The sequence below is a fragment of the Salmo trutta genome, chromosome 16, assembly GCF_901001165.1.
Source record: "Salmo trutta chromosome 16, fSalTru1.1, whole genome shotgun sequence".
NCBI classification, from domain to species: domain Eukaryota; kingdom Metazoa; phylum Chordata; class Actinopteri; order Salmoniformes; family Salmonidae; genus Salmo; species Salmo trutta.
Genome location: NC_042972.1, coordinates 57,572,105 through 57,592,891, shown reverse-complemented (window position 1 = coordinate 57,592,891; position 20,787 = coordinate 57,572,105).

Sequence of the window (20,787 nt, the reverse complement as noted above, 5' to 3'; positions counted from 1 at the left end):
TAACTTTGAGCACATTTATCTCTTTAATGTTTTAGCATTCAGGTCCAAAAAGTACATTTCTGAGCACTACTACAATGGTTAAATATGTATGGAAGGTTTCTTTCAAATCAAAAGGGGCCCTGTCAAAAATGGGATGGAATTCAAATGTATTTACCCTATAGCTTTGGCAGTACTACAACCACCAATAAACATAAATAACCATACAACTTTCAAATATGCAAAATCATGTAAATACCCTTCATATACAACACAGTAGGTTAGGGTGCTTGCAAGACACACTTGCTCGGTAGTGATCTTACGGTCATTGTCTAAGCCCTCTCTCTCCCACAAGCTTGGTTCCCACAGTGTCATATTGAAGCACTTAAGCCATGTGGCCCCAAACAACCCTGTCGCCAGTCAGCCAAGAGCCACCCTCAGTGGGGCATGATCCCAGCTATGAGGGGTCAAAGGTCACAGGGCTAAATATAGCCCCAATATAGCCCAGAGGGAGGAGGGAAGCAGCTGCAGGTGAGCCAAACAAGCCTGAAAAAGACCTGCCGGCTCACATTACAGGAAACAGTCATTAGTTTGGGAGAGGACTTTCCAATTTAAACACCCACTAACTTTTTTTCATTGGCCTTATCATGTGAAAAATGCCCTTGTTACAAACAAGCAGATGATAATTGTGTATTTGTTTTGATCTGTGAAAACATGTGGTGAAATATAGAGTTGAGGGCAGGAGACAAGAGCTACCTCACTTTAGACAACAAAGGTTGATTATTTTCTCTCAGAGATAGGTGAAAGGACTGCATTTAACTTCATGTTTTCATGAAAGGGACAGGTTCTGGCACCAAAGTTATTTAATATGAGCTAATGCAGATTATGATTATGTGCTGTGCACATAGCTAATGTGATCACTGTAACTTATTTAACGTGTCCAGAGTGACTTTGAAATACATGGGAGGTAATTTAAGGAGGTCTGCAATGGCTTTTTAGTGTTTGATGTGATGCGAAAGGAGATTAAGGAGAGCGGATTAAAATATAAAACAGTTGTGATCCATTTGAGAGTGGTTCTATAACCTGATTAGGTTGCAAAATGATTAGGTTGCTTAGATAATAAGAGGAAAGATAAATAGAATAGACACATTTATGTAATGCTGTGTTTTAAATAACACTATCAATGAACTAGGAAAGCCTCTGGTTAGACAAAACCAGTTCGGATCTATTACGTTGTATTCACAAAACCACAAAGCCCACACAACAAAAGACCCTACATGTAGAAACTCTGCACATTTCTAAGGGTATATGGGATCGCGAAAGGGCAAATAAAAGCAAACAGATCTGCTTTCATAACATAAAGATGTCTTTCGCTTTAGTGTTTGCCTAACGCAGTTTAAATGGTTTGATTACTTTGGGCTTTCACTACATGTTATTTGGCAAATATGAGCGAGCTCTTTCTCCCTGAGTGCTACAGAGTGAGGCACACCCTTGTGAATCATTCTAGGTCATGCCAACCTAAAGAGTGAGGCACACCCTTGTGAATCATTCTAGGTCATGCTTTTGTCAACTTTAGAACCTTCAGTTCATTCCCAAGACATACAGTACACGTAGAGTAAGCTAGTCAAAGACAATAAAGATAGATGCTGCTCTCTAGTGGCTATTTTGTAGCTTGAACTCCACCTGGGTCATTCTTGAATTCAGGTGACATTTAGGTCACTTGCCTTTTAAACCATGAAAACACTTTACAATGACAAATAGTTACACATCATACATGTTTTTGATGATCAATGAAAAAACATAATGCAACATTAGGGCAAGCAAATTGGGGTGTACCAGTTGTAATGAGTGGAGTTGTTGTGACATGTTTTGGGGGTTTAGAGATCTATCTTTCTATTAATTTGAATGCTAGAAAGTAAACAAATGTATTTACTAAATTCTATAGATCAATAAAACAAAGAAGGCTATTGATATATCTATATTGTTTTGGTGTTACCGCCTTGAAAATCACTCAATACAAATATATTCAGTGAACTTGACCATTCCCTTCAGAGGTCATTGTTATCGGGGGAGGGGTATATATTAAAGGTAATTATTTATTAGCTAATCACATACTTTAAGTATGTCATAAATTTGAGGATTCCATTGATAATCTGGTGTTTATAAATAAAAAGCGTATTTGGTGTTACTGAATTTAAATGAATGGAAATTTCATTGTGAGCAAAATTATTCATCATATCACTTTAGTAAATTATTTTTAAATGGTTAATGACCTTAGATTGGAGCATCTGTGACCTCCATTTAATAAAATTGTTAATAAAAAATCTTCAAATGTGTCATTGATTTTACCATCATTGGTGTTACTGGTGGCAAATTGTTATCATAATGGTTGATTTGGAATAGGAAGATGTACCCAAATACGTCAAATGTACCCAAATACCCACATTTATGCCATGCCCAAATGTTACTGCAATTCAATAATTACCCACTCCCAACCACAAGTACATGGTGGATTCTTGCAACAACAAATTAACTGCTTTTGAAGATAAGTTCTGAATAAAGAAGACACAGGCTATGCTACTGTATGTCCTTACAAAGCTTTGCAATGGAACAATAGCATGATATTTAATATGTAACCAGCATCTCTCACTAAAATCTCCAGACATAATGCTTGATCAGATAGACATAAAGTTTAATCAGACTGATGTGACCCACATTTTGGACTGCATTTGAATGACTTTCTGCATTTTGATGAAATGTGAATTTCCACTACAATGCCGGTGAAGTCTTCAATTTCAAACCCGAAATCCAATACATTTTCACACACAACATAGTTTTTCAAAGTAGAACATTTTGCAGGATAGCCAACAATTAGAACTTTTATTCACCCACAATCTGCATTCAGAATTACTGCCAGGGTTAGAAATAGACTACCTAAACCATATTAACTGGAACAACTATTTCAGTAATGGGTGCAATAAGTCAAACTAACAGATTGGATTTGTTTTGAAAAAATTTATGTTATTTATCTTTGTGTAACATAATTCATCAATCAATGTATTGATTGTATATATCAATGATGTCGCTCTTGCTGCGGGTGATTCTTTGATCCACCTCCAGGCAGACGACACCATTCTGTACACATCTGGCCCTTCTTTGGACACTGTGTTATTAACAAACCTCCAAATGAGTTTCAAAGCCATACACCACTCCTTCCGTGGCCTCCAACTGTTCTTAATTGCTAGAAAAACGAAATGCATGCTCTTCAACCGATTGCTGCCCACACCCGCCCGCCCAACTAGCATCACTACTCTGGATGGTTCTAACTTAGAATATGTGGACAACTACAAATGCCAAGGTGTCTGGCTAGACTATAAACTCTCCTTCCAGATTCACATTTTTATTTATTTATTTAACCTTTATTTAACCAGGTAGGCAAGTTGAGAAGAAGTTCTCATTTACAATTGCGACCTGGCCAAGATAAAGCAAAGCAGTTCGACACATATAACAACACAGAGTTACACATGGAGTAAAACAAACATACAGTCAATAATACAGTAGAAAAATAAGTCTATATACAATGTGAGCAAATGAGGTGAAATAAGGGAGGTAAAGGCAAAAAAAGGCCCTGGTGGCAAAGTAAATACAATATAGCAAGTAAAACACTGGAATGGTAGATTTGCAGTGGAAGAAAGTGCAAAGTAGAAATATAAATAATGGGGTGCAAAGGAGCTAAATAAATAAATACAGTAGGGGAAGAGGTAGTTTATGGGCTAAATTATAGATGGGCTATGTACAGGTGCAGTGATCTGTGAGCTGCTCTGACAGCTGGTGCTTAAAGCTAGTGAGGGAGAAAAGTGTTTCCAGTTTCAGAGATTTTTGTAGTTCGTTCCAGTCATTGGCAGCAGAGAACTGGAAGGAGAGGCGGCCAAAGGAGGAATTGGCTTTGGGGGTGACCAGAGAGATATATCTGCTGGAGCACGTGCTACAGGTGGGTGCTGCTATGGTGACCAGTGAGCGGAGATAAGGGGGAACTTTACCTAGCAGGGTCTTGTAGATGACCTGGAGCCAGTGGGTTTGGCGACGAGTATGAAGCGAGGGCCAGCCAACGAGAGCGTACAGGTCGCAGTGGTGGGTAGTATATGGGGCTTTGGTTACAAAAGGGATGGCACTGTGATAGACTGCATCCAGTTTATTGAGTAGGGTACTGGAGGCTATTTTGTAAATGACATCGCCGAAGTCGAGGATTGGTAGTATGGTCAGTTTTACGAGGGTATGTTTGGCAGCATGAGTGAAGGACGCTTTGTTGCGAAATAGGAAGCCAATTCTAGATTTAACTTTGGATTGGAGATGTTTGATTTGAGTCTGGAAGGAGAGCTTACAGTCTAACCAGATACCTAGGTATTTGTAGTTGTCCACATATTCTAAGTCAGAACCGTCCAGAGTAGTGATACTGTACAGGCGGGCAGGTGCAGGCAGCGATTGGTTGAAGAGCATGCATTTAGTTTTACTTGTATTTAAGAGCAGTTGGAGGCCACGGAAGGAGAGTTGTATGTCATTGAAGCTTGTCTGGAGGGTTGTTAACACAGTGTCCAAAGAAGGGCCAGAAGTATACAGAATGGTGTCATCTGCGTAGAGGTGGATCAGAGACTCACCAGCAGCAAGAGCGACATCATTGATGTATGCAGAGAAAAGAGTTGGCCCAAGAATTGAACCTTGTGGCACCCCTATAGCGACTACCAGTGGCCCGGACAACAGGCCATCCGATTTGACACATTTAACTCTATCAGAGAAGTAGTTGGTGAACCAGGCGAGGCAATCATTTGAGAAACCAAGGCTATTGAGTCTGCCGATGAGGATGTGGTGATTGACAGAGTCGAAAGCCTTGGCCAGGTCAATGAATACGGCAGCACAGTATTGTTTATTATCGATGGCGGTTACGATATCGTTTAGGACCTTGAGCGTGGCTGAGGTGCACCCATGACCAGCTCTGAAACCAGATTGCATAGCGGAGAAGGTGCGGTGGAATTCGAAATGATCTGTAATCTGTTTGTTGACTTGGCTTTTGAAGACCTTAGAAAGGCAGGGTAGGATTGATATAGGTCTGTAGCATTTTGGGTCAAGAGTGTCCCCTCCTTTGAAGAAGGGGGATGAAAGAAGCTGCTTTCCAATCTTTTGAAATCTCAGACGACACGAAAGAGAGGTTGAACAGGCTAGTAATAGGGGTTGCAAAAATTTCGGCAGATAATTTTAGAAAGAAAGGGTCCAGATTGTCTAGCCCGGCTGATTTGTAGGGGTCCAGATATTGCAGCTCTTTCAGAACATCAGCTGACTGGATTTGGGAGAAGGAGAAATGGGGAAGGCTTGGGCGAGTAGCTGTGAGGGGTGCAGTGCTGTTGACTGCGGTAGGGGTAGCCAGGTGGAAAGCATGGCCAGCCGTAGAAAAATGCATATTGAAATTCTCAATTATAGTGGATTTATCAGAGGTGACAGAGTTTCCTATCCTCAGTGCAGTGGGCAGCTGGGAGGAGGTGTTCTTATTCTCCATGGACTTTACAGTGTCCCAGAACTTTTTTGAGTTTGTGTTGCAGGAAGCAAATTTCTGTTTGAAAAATCTAGCCTTGGCTTTTCTAACTGCCTGTGTATATTGGTTTCTAACTTCCATGAAAAGTTGCATATCACGGGGGCTGTTCGATGCTAATGCAGAACGCCACAGGATATTTTTGTGTTGGTTAAGGGCAGTCAGGTCTGGAGAGAACTAAGGGCTGTATCTGTTCCTGGTTCTACATTTCTTGAATGGGGCATGCTTATTTAAGATGGTGAGGAAGGCATTTTTTAAAAATAACCAGGCATCCTCTACTGACGGGATGAGGTCAATATCCTTCCAGGACACCCGGGCCAGGTCAATTAGAAAGGCTTGCTCACTGAAATGTTTCAGGGAGCGTTTGACAGTGATGAGTGGAGGTCGTTTGACTGCTGACCCATTACGGATGCAGGCAATGAGGCAGTGATCGCTGAGATCTTGGTTGAAAACAGCAGAGGTGTATTTAGAGGGCAAGTTTGTTAGGATGATATCTATGAGGGTGCCCGTGTTTACGGTTTTGGGGTGGTACCTGGTAGGTTCATTGATCGTTTGTGTGAGATTTAGGGCATCAAGGTTAGATTGTAGGATGGCTGGTGTGTTAAACATGTCCCAGTTTAGGTCACCTTGCAGCACAAGCTCTGAAGATAGATGGGGGCAATCAGTTCACATATGGTGTCCAGAGCACAGCTGGGGACAGAAGATGGTCTATAGCAGGCGGCAACGGTGAGAGACTTGTTTTTAGAGAGATGGATTTTTAAAAGTAGAAGTTCAAATTGTTTGGGTACAGACCTGGATAGTAGGACAGAACTCTGCAGGCTATCTCTGCAGTAGATTGCAACACTGCCCCCTTTGGCCGTTCTATCTTGTCTGAAAATGTTGTAATTAGGGATGAAGATTTCAGAGTTTTTGGTGGACTTCCTAAGCCAGGATTCAGACACGGCTAGGACATCCGGGAGTGTGCTAAAGCAGTGAACAAAACAAACTTAGGGAGGAGGCTTCTAATGTTAACATGCATGAAACCAAGGCTATTACGGTTACAGAAGTCATCAAAAGAGAGAGGCTGGGGAATAGGAGTGGAGCTAGGCACTGCAGGGCCTGGTTTCACCTCTACATTACCAGAGGAACAAAGGAGGAGTAGGATAAGGGTACAGCTCAAAGCTATGAGAATTGGTTGTTTATGACATCCGGAATAGAGAGTAAAAGGAGCAGGTTTCTGGGTGCGATAAAATAGCTTCAAGGTATAATGTACAGACAAAGGTATGGTAGGATGTGAATACAGTGGAGGTTAACCTAGGCATTGAGTAATAATGAGAGAGATATCGTCTCTAGAAACATCATTGAAACCAGAAGATGTCATAGCATGTGTGGGGGGTGGAACTGAACGTTTGGATAAGGTATAATGAGCAGGGCTAGAGGCTCTACAGTGAATTAAGCCAATAAACACTAACCAGAAGACCAATGGACAAGGCATATTGACATTGAGGAGAGGCATGCTTAGCCGAGTGATCATAAATGTCCAAGTGAGATTCAGACAGCTAGCCGGGCCATAGGTAGCAAGTCAGCAGAAGATGGAGGGAGGTCTGTTTTTAGCCACCTCGTGAATTTCCGTCTGTAGATTAGTGGGGTTCCGTGTGGTGGGGGGGACCAGTCCAATTGGCAAAATAGTTATAGTGGCCCAAGAAAATTGTCCAATAGACCTATTAAGATAGCAGCCGATAAGACAGCTAACGATTAGCGGGCCGCAGATGGGCGTTCAGGTTACATCGCGATGGAGGGGCCAGTTGGATAACTCCCTCGGGCAGATAACTTCGATAGTCCAGTCGTGAAGGCCCGATGGGGCTCCGCATCGGCAGTAAAACGGGTCCGGATAGGTGATTGTAGCCCAGGAGTGGCTGATGGAACTCTTCAACTGGCTAGCTCCGGAATAATTGATGTTAGCTTCGGGACCGACGTTAGCCAATAGTCACTCGGGTAGCAGCTAGCTAGCTGCAAGATCCAGGTGTAAATGTCCAGAGCCTGCTGTAGAAATCCGGAGATATGGAGAGAAAAATAGGTCCGGTATGCTCTGGTCTGAGTCACGCTGTACAAAACTGGCGATAGCTTTTCGAGCTAAGGGATAGCTGATGACCGCCAACCGTGGCTAGCTGAACTTCAACATTAGCCAGTGTACTGGCCAGCCTCTGGCTAACCTCTGGCTAGCTTCTGTTGTGGATTTCAGATTTGATGTAAATAATACTTTTTTTTTAAATTGGTGAGGCGGGTTGCAATAACAGTGTTTTGAGGTTGAGAAAAAAATATATAAAAAGATGTGCGAAGAAAAGATGTAAATATATATACACGGGACACGACAAGAGGAGGACAGCAGACGTCTGACTGCTATGCCATCTTGGACATTAAGCATCTCCAATCCAAAGTTAAATCTAGAATCGGCTTCCTATTTTGCAACAAAGCCTCCTTCGCTCATGCTGCCAAACAAATCCTCGTAAAACTGACTATCCTACCGATCCTTGACTTCGGCGATGTCATTTACAAAATAGCCTCCAACACTCTACTCAGCAAATTGGATGCAGTCTATCACAGTGCCATCCGTTTTGTCACCAAAGCCCCATATACTACCCACCACTGCGACCTGTTTGCTCTCGTTGGCTGGTCCTCGCTACATATTCGTCACCAAACCCACTGGCTCCAGGTCATCTATAAGTCTTCGCTAGGTAAAGTCTCGCCTTATCTCAGCTCACTGGCCACCATAGCAACACCCACCCGTAGCACGCGCTCCAGCAGGTATATTTCATTGGTCATCCCCAAAGCCAACACCTCGTTTGGCTGCCTTTTCTTCCAGTTCTCTGCTGTCAATGACTGGAATGAATTGCAAATATCACTGAAGTTGGAGACTTATATCTCCCTCACTAACTTTAAGCGTCAGCTGTCAGCGCAACTTACCAATCGCTGCAGCTGTACACAGCCCATTTGTAAATAGCCCATCCAACCAACTACCTACCTCGACCCCATATTTGTTTTAGTTTTTCTGCTCTTTTGCACACCAGTATTTCTACTTGCACATCCTCATTTGCACATATATCACTCCAGTGTAAATTGCAAAACTGTAATTCCTTTGCCACTATTGGCCTATTTTTTGCCTTACCTCTTTACTTCATTTGCACACACTGCATACAGATTTTTCTGTTGTGTTATTGACTGTACGTTTGTTTATCCCATGTGTAACTCTGTGTTGTTGTTTTTGTCGCACTGCTTTGCGTTATCTTGGCCAGGTCGCAGTTGTAAATGAGAACTTGTTCTCAACTGGCCTACCTGGTTAAATAAAGGTGCATTTTTTTTTACATGCAACAACACAGATATTGAAGCAAACAATTCTACAAATCGAACTGCAATTGAGCATGCTGGGGAATATGATAATGATGGGTGTGGTTTTGCAGACCAGCTTGACCCATGTACCACTCGCCACAAATATTTGTGTAAACTCAAAATAGTTATTTTCTGTGGGTGTCACTGAGTATGATGATACCCCATTTCATGGGTGCACAATCCATAGATTAGCCTGTACAGTGACGTTAATAATTGTGTAAATTCTTGAGAATTGTCTTCTGTGGGTGTCACTGCGTAGGCTGATACCCCATTTCATGGGTGCACAAATCAAATCAAATCAAATCAAATTTATTTATATAGCCCTTCGTACATCAGCTGAAATCTCAAAGTGCTGTACAGAAACCCAGCCTAAAACCCCAAACAGCAAGCAATGCATGTGAAAGAAGCACGGTGGCTGGGAAAAACTCCCTAGGAAAAACTCCTGAGAAAGGCCAAAAACCTAGGAAGAAACCTAGAGAGGAACCAGGCTATGAGGGGTGGCCAGTCCTCTTCTGGCTGTGCCGGGTGGATATTATAACAGAACATGGTCAAGATGTTAAAATGTTCGTAAATGACCAGCATGGTCAAATAATAATAATCATAGTAATTGTCGAGGGTGCAACAAGCACGTCCGGTGAACAGGTCAGGGTTCCGTAGCCGCAGGCAGAACAGTTGAAACTGGAGCAGCAGCATGGCCAGGTGGACTGGGGACAGCAAGGAGTCATCATGCCAGGTAGTCCTAGGGCTCAGGTCCTCCGAGAGAAAGAGAGAAAGAAAGAGAGAATTAGAGAGAGCATATTTACATTCACACAGGACACTGGATAAGACAAGAGAATACTCCAGATGTAACAGACTGACCCTAGCCCCCCGACACATAAACTACTGCAGCATAAATACTGGAGGCTGAGACAGGAGGGATCAGAAGACACTGTGGCCCCATCCGATGATACCCCCGGACAGGGCCAAACAGGCAGGATATAACCCCACCCACTTTGCCAAAGCACAGCCCCCACACCACTAGAGGGATATCTACAACCACCAACTTACCGTCCGAAGACAAGGCCGAGTATAGCCCACAAAGATGTCTGCCACGGCACAACCCAAGGGGGGGGGGCGCCAACCCAGACAGGAAGACCACGTCAGTGGCTCAACCTACTCAAGTGACGCACCCCTCCCATGGACGGCATGGAAGAACACCAGTAAGTCAGTGACTCAGCCCCTGTAAAAGGGTTAGAGGCAGAGAATCCCAGTGGGAAGAGGGGAACCGACAAGGCAGAGACAGCAAGGGCGGTTCGTTGCTCCAGCCTTTCCGTTCACCTTCACACTCCTGGGCCAGACTATACTTAATCATAGGACCTACTGAAGAGATAAGTCTTCAGTAAAGACTTAAAGGTTGAGACTGAGTCTGCGTCTCTCACATGGGTAGGCAGACCATTCCATAAAAATGGAGCTCTATAGGAGAAAGCCCTACCTCCAGCCGTTTGCTTAGAAATTCTAGGGACAATTAGGAGGCCTGCGTCTTGTGACCGTAGCGTACGTGTAGGTATGTACGGCAGGACCAAATCGGAAAGATAGGAAGGAGCAAGCCCATGTAATGCTTTGTAGGTTAGCAGTAAAACCTTGAAATCAGCCCTTGCCTTAACAGGAAGCCAGTGTAGGGAAGCTAGCACTGGAGTAATATGATCAAATTTTTTGGTTCTAGTCAGGATTCTAGCAGCCGTATTTAGCACTAACTGAAGTTTGTTTAGTGCTTTATCCGGGTAGCCGGAAAGTAGAGCATTGCAGTAGTCGAGCCTAGAAGTAACAAAAGCATGGATTAATTTTTCTGCGTCATTTTTGGACAGAAAGTTTCTGATTTTTGCAATGTTACGTAGATGGAAAAAAGCTGTCCTTGAAGCAGTCTTGATATGTTCTTCAAAAGAGAGATCAGGGTCCAGAGTAACGCCGAGGTCCTTCACAGTTTTATTTGAGACGACTGTACAACCATCCAGATTAATTGTCAGATTCAACAGAAGATCTCTTTGTTTCTTGGGACCTAGGACAAGCATCTCTGTTTTGTCCGAGTTTAAAAGTAGAAAATTTGCAGCCATCCACTTCCTTATGTCTGAAACACAGGCTTCTAGCGAGGGCAATTTTGGGGCTTCACCATGTTTCATTGAAATGTACAGCTGTGTGTCGTCCGCATAGCAGTGAAATTTAACATTATGTTTTCGAATGACATCCCCAAGAGGTAAAATATATAGCGAAAACAATAGTGGTCCTAGAACGGAACCTTGAGGAACACCGAAATTTACAATTGATTTGTCAGAGGACGAACCATTCACAGAGACAAACTGATATCTTTCCGACAGATAAGATCTAAACCAGGCCAGAACTTGTCCATGTAGACCAATTTGGGTTTCCAATCTCTCCAAAAGAATGTGGTGATCGATGGTATCAAAAGCGGCACTAAGATCTAGGAGCACGAGGACAGTCTGTTCAGTGCAATTTGAATATTCGATATGCACAATAGGCTAATTGGGAAGGTGATTTCCTACAGTCAGTCATGTTATAAGAGCTAAGATGCTAATATTTGTGTAAACTCTTGATAATTGTTTTCTGTGGGTGTCACTGAATAAGCTGATACCCCGTTTCATGGGTGCACAATCCATAGGTAAGGCTGTACAGTGCATATAAGTATTCTCCCAATGTGCTTATGTGGTCTACTACATCCACGGTGGGATTTCAACAGTTTTTATTGTTTATTGTCAAACCAATTAATTCTTGTATTTCATTCTAAATTATGTAACAACATTCCAACCTTGTTTAGCATTATCAAGTCTACATATGGCATGATTCCTCTATTTGTATCCATTTGCATCACTTTCAATGAGGGACTTTTATTTTGAAGGCGAGCCACAAATTCTACGATTATGGTTAATCATTTTGTGGCTAGCTTCACATAGGTAGGGACAAGTAGGTACCAGGGCCGGGTTCAACAGGAGGACAGACACAAAGTTGGCCAAATTTCAGATAGAAATGTAAACTATTATGTAGGACAAACAACCAACTAATTGAGCGAAAAAGTAATTCAAGAGGGAAAAAGTAAGGAACTTGTCTGTCTGCCCTGCATTAAAGACTGAAATTGGTTAATGAAAATTGTGATAAATAAAAAAGTATACTAGTTTAATTTAAGGACCAATAAATTGACAGCTGTGCCATATATATTGCAAAATAGTTGGGAAGAGATTTTTGATGTACCGATTCAATGGCACATGGTTTATGAACTGATACAAAAAACAACGCCAGATTCAAAATGTATTGTTCAATATAAATCCTCTACAGGATCGGTGGGTCCCCCGCGGGACGGTCTTCATGAGTGCGGTGACGGAACTCTCACAACTCATGAGGACTGTGTCATGACTGTCCACGAGAATCCAAATAGGTCCGATCAGGTTTGGAATGAATAACTTCAATCAGACCCCCTTTCACACGTAGAGGGGGAAGGAAATAACTAGTGGGGATAAACAACGCACGTCCTGTTGTAAATCAAGGGAGAAGATCCAGGCTTGCGCTCTCAAGATTCACCAAAGGAATGTTCTTTGTCTCAAAAGACGTTTTCCCGCTGAAAATCTTACATGTTCAAAAGCGAATACTGGAACAATATTTCTAACGTAGAATGTTGTATAGGACACTAAGGTCATTTTGTTTGTCATTTTGTGATGTCCTAAAAAAATGTATGAAGGAAGTACTGTAACTTGGAAAGTTTCTATACTATGCATACTAACCATTTTGAAAAGAAGGTTGACGACATTCGATCCTCGTTTGTTAAATCAAACGACACCGCTGGTCCTGTTCACATTGCCCTACCCTATGCTTTGACCTCTTTCTCCCCTCTCTCCCCAGATGAAATCTTGCGACTTGTGACGGCCGGCCGCCCAACAACCTGCCCGCTTGACCCTATCCCCTCCTCTCTTCTCCAGACCATTTCCGGAGACCTTCTCCCCTACCTCACCTCGCTCATCAACTCATCCTCGTCTTCAAGAGAGCGAGAGTTGCACCCCTTCTCAAAAAACCTACACTCGATCCCTTCGATGTCAACAACTAAAGACCAGTATCCCTTCTTTCTTTTCTCTCCAAAACTCTTGAGCGTGCCGTCCTTGGCCAGCTCTCTTGCTGTCTCTCTCAGAATTACCTTCTTGATCCAAATCAGTCAGGTTTCAAGACTGGCCAATCAACTGAGACCGCTCTTCTCTGTGTCACTTAGGCTCTCCACACTGCTAAAGCTAACTCTCTCTCCTCTGCTCTCATCCTTCTAGACCTATCTGCTGCCTTTGATACTGTGAACCATCAGATCCTCCTCTCCACCCTCTCTGAGTTGGGCATCTCCGGCGCGGCTCACTCTTGGATTGCGTCCTACCTGACAGGTCGCTCCTACCAGGTGGCATGGCGAGAATCCATCTCTGCACCACATGCTCTCACCACTGGTGTCCCCCAGGGCTCAGTTCTAGGCCCTCTCCTATTCTCGCTATACACCAAGTCACTTGGCTCTGTCATATCCTCACATGGCCTCTCCTATCATTGCTACGCAGACGACACACAATTAATATTCTCCTTTCCCCCTTCTGATAACCAGGTGGCGAATCGCATCTCTGCATGTCTGGTAGACATATCAGTGTGGATGACGGATTACCACCTCAAGCTGAACCTCGGCAAGACGGAGCTGCTCTTCCTCCCGGGGAAGGACTGCCCGTTCCATGATCTCGCCATCACGGTTCACAACTCCATTGTGTCCTCCTCCCAGAGTGCTAAGAGCCTTGGCGTGACCCTGGACAACACCCTGTCATTCTCAGCTAATATCAAGGCGGTGACCCGATCCTGTAGGTTCATGCTCTACAACATTCGCAGAGTACGACCCTGCCTTACACAGGAAGCGGCGCAGGTCCTAATCCAGGCACTTGTCATCTCCCGTCTGGATTACTGCAACTCGCTGCTGGCGGGGCTCCCTGCCTGTGCCATTAAACCCTTACAACTCATCCAGAACGCCGCAGCCCGTCTGGTGTTCAACCTTCCCAAGTTCTCTCACGTCACCCCGCTCCTCCGCACACTCCACTGGCTTCCAGTTGAAGCTCGCATCTGCTACAAGACCATGGTGCCTGCCTACGGAGCTGTGAGGGGAACGGCACCTCCGTACCTTCAGGCTCTGATCAGTCCCTACACCCAAAGAAGGGCACTGCATTCATCCACCTCTGGCCTGCTCGCCTCCCTACCTCTGCGGAAGCACAGTTCCCGCTCAGCCCAGTCAAAACTGTTCACTGCTCTGGCACCCCAATGGTGGAACAAGCTCCCTCACGACGCCAGGACAGCGGAGTCAATCACCACCTTCCGGAGACACCTGAAACCCCACCTCTTTTAGAAATACCTGGGATAGGATAAAGTAATCCTTCTACCCCCCCCCAAAAAAAAGATCTAGATGTACTATTGTAAAGTGGTTGTTCCACTGGATATCATAAGGTGAATGCACCAATTTGTAAGTCGCTCTGGATAAGAGCGTCTGCTAAATGACGTAAATGTAAATGTATGAAACTGTTTTGTTAAGAGAGGGATGTGATTTGAGAAGCTATAAGAAATAATTGTTTTTCATAACTTTTCACAGTGACAAATCACCACCCCGGAGTAGGTCAGGGAGCGTGCCAGCCTGTAGAACCGTCCCTTTCGAGCAAAAGGTAGAAATGATGGGTTAAGTAAAAAACACATCAGATCAGAAAAGCGTGAAGCTGCAGCTGCGCGTTTAAAGTGGTTTGACAATAAATTCACCTCCCGGACAATCACTGGTACGGCTGATTAACTGTCCTAAGTAAATTATCTTCGAAAGCGAAGATGGACCATTCTGTTACTCTGCTCAAACCACTGTGTTACGCGACTCTCATCACCCCACAGGAGAACAATCGATACGGCCAATCTTCAAAGAAGCATCTTCAAGTGAGAATGGAAGGAAAATCAACTCTGTAGTTTTGTTCAGGACTACACGACAAGTCCCCGAATACCGGAAAACTTCAAAGAAAGACAACAATAGAAGACTTGTTGGAACCATTTCAGACAATGAGAGCTTTACAAGCGTGCTGCGAAAAGGCCCAACCCCCTTTCCAAGGCTGCCCTGTTCACCGAGAGACCCCCGGCCAACCCAGACATTTCACGTAAATACAGTCATGATTTCTTACTGAAAGCTGGTGCAGGATCGTGTCCAAAGTATATAGTTACTGTACGTGAGAGTAGTTTCTGAAAGTACTAATGTTAAGTCTCTCTGTCCCTCTCTCTCTCTCTCCCTCTCTTCTTTAACAAGCATCAATGTTGTTGTCATTCCTCAAGGGACCTGTTTTCAGCATATTACGTCTCCAGTCAATAACCGGTGCAGAGTGTGTATGTTTATCCTGTTCCCATTTAATTAGCTAGTAAAGAAATAATTAAACCAATTTGTAAAGTACTGAATCATAAGTAAGGCTTGAGTTTTTGCAGATTCAAGGAGGTTACGACTGTTCAGAATGGTGATATGATACAAGGTTGTGACTGTTTACACATAGATGTGATAGGTAAGACCTTTAAAAGTTTAATTCGGGAGATGGTATCTCTTTAAAGAACCGCTCCCAGATCCTAATGAGTCAATTGTTACATGATTAATTTAATCAGGTAACAATTAAACATAGTTGGTTAATTAGATAAATAACAGTCTTCAGATTAATGTTAGAGTCAAGTCATTACAGCTGGAACAGCAGCGGCGAACTGGGTCCCTGCCTCCGAAGCACCAACAACTCCTCCACCTCAACCCAATGTTCAACTTGGAGAGACACCCATTGGTGTCCTCAACGCTAATGGAGAGCATCAAACAGCAACTCATGGGAAACCCGCTACCAGCCAGCAGAATCCCAAAAGGAGAGGCGCGGACCGCCACCGCCCACCCAGCCACCCCAACTCCCTCCCCCAACGGGAAGGGCCCTTGCCACACCGACAGCTCCAGACCCACAAACGCCGGGTCCCTCGTGGGAGACAGAGGCCAGCTTCCTCAGGTGCGACCTACAAGCCAGAGTGGAGAATGCAACCCCACCAACCCATCCTCATTCTGGTTGACTCCAACATAAAATGACTACCACAGATCCACTCAAACTTGGTGCAAGTGGAGGCCTACCCTGGTGCCCCCCTCTGCCACGCCCTCCGTCTCCTCAACTACCTGCTGCCCAAAAGCTGCCCGGAGGTGGTCAAAGTCATCCTCTCCTTCGGCCTCAACCGTGAATGGAGCCAGCGAGGCCATGACATACTACAAGGGCCTTAACCTACCACCCAGCACGGCCACCCAGGCCTTCCCCAATGCAGCCATCTTCGTGCCGAAGATCAACTACTCGCCACACATGGTGCTACACGAGAGGATCAATCTGGACGCATATACAGTGCATTCGAAAGTATTCAGACCCCTTCCCTTTTTCAACATTTTGCAACATTACAGCCTTATTCTAAAATGGATTAAAAAAATTATAATTCTCATCATTCTACACACAACACCCCATAACGACGAAGCAAAAACAGGTTTTTACATAACTTTTCAAATGAATTAAAAATAAAAACCAGAAATATCACAACTAGATAAATATTCAGACCCAGAGACTCGAGCTCAGGTGCACCCTGTTTCCATGGATCATCCTTGAGAAGTTTCTACAACTTGATTAGAGGCCACATGTGGTAAATTCAATTGATTGGACATGATTTGGGAAAGCACACACCTGTCTATATAAGGTCCCACAATGCTAGTCAGAACAAAAACCAATCCATGAGGTTGAAGGAATTGTCCATATGATTGTGTCGAGGCATAGCTCTGGGGAAGGGTACCAAAACATTTCTGCAGCATTGAAGGCCCCCAAGAATACAGTGGCCTGCATCATTCTTAAATGGAAGAAGTTTGGAACCACCAAGACTCTTCCTAGAGCTGGCCGCCCAGCCAAACTGAGTAATTGGGGGAGAAGGGTCTTGATCAGGGAGATGACTAAGAACCCGATGGTCACTCTGACAGAGCTTCAGAGTTCCTCTGTGGAGATGGGAGAATCTTCTAGAAGGACAACCATCTCTGCAGCACTCCACCAATCAGGCCTTTGTGGTAGAGTGGCCAGACAGAAGCCAATCCTCAGTTAAAAGCACATGCCAGCCCACTTGGAGTTTGCCAAAAGGCAGCTAAAGGACTCTCAGACCATAAGATACAAGAGTCTCTAGTCTCATGAAATCAAGATTGAACTCTTTGGCCTGAATGCCAAGCGTCACGTCTGGAGGAAACCTGGCACCATCCCTAAGGTGAAGCATGGTGGTGGCAGCATCATACTGTGGGGACGTTTTTCAGCGGAAGGGACTGGGAGACTAGTCAAGATCGAGGGAAAGATGAACGGAGCAAAGAACAGAGATCGGGGGTGAAGGTTCACTTTCCAACAGGACAACGACCCTAAGCACACAACCAAGACAACGCAGGAGTGGCTTTGGGACAAGTCTCTGAATGTCCTTTAGTGGCCCAGCCAGAGCCCGGACTTGAACCCGATCGAACATCTCTGGAGAGACCTGAAAATTGCTGTGCAGCGATGCTCCCCATTCAACCTGAAAGAGCTTGAGAGGACAAGCAGAGAAGAATGGCAGATATTCCCCAAATACAGGTGTGCCAACCTTGTAGCGTCATACCCAAGAAGACTTGAGGCTGTAATCGCTGCCAAAGGTGCTTCAAAAAACTACTGAGTAAAGGGTCTGAATACTCATGAAAATGTGACATTTCAGTTATTATTTTTAATAAATGTGCAAACATTTCTAAAAACCTGTTTTTGCTTTGTCATTATGGGGTATTGTGTGCAGATTGATGAGGGAAAGTCAAGGGTCTGAATACTTTCCGAATGCAGTGTAAATACTTAGGAATTTGGAATGATATGGATTGGATGTATAACAAACATATAGACGAGCTCGTTAAGAAGATAAGATTTAAAGTTGGCTTTTTCTACAGAAACAGATTGTGTGTTTCTCTAGGAAGCAAATTATTCAGTCAATCTTTTTTATCTTTTCTTGATTATGGTGAAATTATTAATCAAAATGCAGCTGCTACTACTAATACTATTACTATTACTACTATTGTGGGCTATACTCGGCCTTGTCTTCGGACGGTAAGTTGGTGGTTGTAGATATCCCTCTAGTGGTGTGGGGGCTGTGCTTTGGCAAAGTGGGTGGGGTTATATCCTGCCTGTTTGGCCCTGTCCGGGGGTATCATCGGATGGGGCCACAGTGTCTTCTGATCCCTCCTGTCTCAGCCTCCAGTATTTATGCTGAAGTAGTTTATGTGTCGGGGGGCTAGGGTCAGTCTGTTACATCTGGAGTATTCTCTTGTCTTATCCGGTGTCCTGTGTGAATGTAAATATGCTCTCTCTAATTCTCTCTTTCTTTCTTTCTCTCGGAGGACCTGAGCCCTAGGACCATGCCTCAGGACTACCTGGCATGATGACTCCTTGCTGTCCCCAGTCCACCTGGCCATGCTGCTGCTCCAGTTTCAACTGTTCTGCCTGCGGCTACGGAACCCTGACCTGTTCACCGGACGTGCTTGTTGCACCCTCGACAATTACTATGATTATTATTATTTGACCATGCTGGTCATTTACGAACATTTTAACATCTTGACCATGTTCTGTTATAATATCCACCCGGCACAGCCAGAAGAGGACTGGCCACCCCTCATAGCCTGGTTCCTCTCTAGGTTTCTTCCTAGGTTTTTGGCCTTTCTCAGGAGTTTTTCCTAGGGAGTTTTTCCCAGCCACCGTGCTTCTTTCACATGCATTGCTTGCTGTTTGGGGTTTTAGGCTGGGTTTCTGTACAGCACTTTGAGATTTCAGCTGATGTACGAAGGGCTATATAAATAAATTTGATTTGATTTGATTAAACTTTTGGATGCCTTTTACCATAGTGCCCTTCATTTTGTTACAGGTGACAGTTTTAATACTCATCTCTGCATCCTGTATCAACAGGTTGGCTGGACTTTGCTAAAGACCCTTTAGATTTCTACTTTACTCCCTATTTCATAAACTTCCGTCTTATCAAAAGTTGCTGTTGACTATATATATATATATACTGCTCAAAAAAATAAAGGGAACACTAAAATAACACATCCTAGATCTGAATGAATGAAATAATCTTATTAAATACTTTTTTCTTTACATAGTTGAATGTGCTGACAACAAAATTACACAAAAATAATCAATGGAAATCCAATTTATCAACCCATGGAGGTCTGGATTTGGAGTCACACTCAAAATTAAAGTGGAAAATCACACCACGGGCTGATCCAACTTTGATGTAATGTCCTTAAAACAAGTCAAAATGAGGCTCAGTAGTGTGTGTGGCCTCCACATGCCTGTATGACCTCTCTACAATGCCTGGGCATGCTCCTGATGAGGTGGCGGATGGTCTCCTGAGGGATCTCCTCCCAGACCTGGACTAAAGCATCCGCCAACTCCTGGACAGTCTGTGGTGCAACGTGGCGTTGGTGGATGGAGCGAGACATGATGTCCCAGATGTGCTCAATTGGATTCAGGTCTGGGGAACAGGCGGGCCAGTCCATAGCATCAATGCCTTCCTCTTGTAGGAACTGCTGACACACTCCAGCCACATGAGGTCTAGCATTGTCTTGCATTAGGAGGAACCCAGGGCCAACCACACTAGCATATGGTCTCACAAGGGGTCTGAGAATCTCATCTCGGTACCTAATGGCAGTCAGGCTACACATGGAGGGCTGTGCGGCCCCCCAAAGAAATGCTACTCCACACCATGACTCACCCACCGCCAAACCGGTCATGCTGGAGGATGTTGCAGGCAGCAGAACGTTCTCCACGGCGTCTCCAGACTCTGTCACGTCTGTCACATGTGCTCAGTGTGAACCTGCTTTCATCTGTGAAGAGCACAGGGCGCCAGTGGCGAATTTGCCAATCTTGGTGTTCTCTGGCAAATGCCAAACGTCCTGCACGGTGTTGGGCTGTAAGCACAACCCCCACCTGTGGACGTCGTGCCCTCATACCACCCTCATGGAGTCTGTTTCTGACCATTTGAGCAGACACATGCATATTTGTGGCCTGCTGGAGGTCATTTTGCAGGGCTCTGGCAGTGCTCCTCCTGCTCCTCCTTGCACAAAGGCGGAGGTAGCGGTCCTGCTGCTGGGTTGTTGCCCTCCTACGGCCTCCTCCACGTCTCCTGATGTACTGGCCTGTCTCCTGGTAGCGCCTCCATGCTCTGGACACTACGCTGACAGACACAGCAAACCTTCTTGCCACAGCTCACATTGATGTGCCATCCTGGATGAGCTGCACTACCTGAGCCACTTGTGTGGGTTGTAGACTCTGTCTCATGCTACCACTAGAGTGAAAGCACCGCCAGCATTCAAAAGTGACCAAAACATCAGCCAGGAAGCATAGGAACTGAGAAGTGGTCTGTGGTCACCACCTACAGAACCACTCCTTTATTGGGGGTGTCTTGCTAATTGCCTATAATTTCCACCTGTTGTCTATTCCATTTGCACAACAGCATGTGAAATGTATTGTCAATCAGGGTTGCTTCCTAAGTGGACAGTTTGATTTCACAGAAGTGTGATTGACTTGGAATTACATTGTGTTGTTTAAGTGTTCCCTTTATTTTTTTGAGCTGTGTATATATATATATCTATCTATCTATCTATCTATCTATCTATCTATCTATCTATCTATCTATCTATATATATATATATATATATATATATATATATAGATATACACACTACCGTTCAAAGTTTTGGGAACACTTAGACATTTTCTTATTTTTGAAAGAAAATCACTTTTTTTTTGTCCATTAAA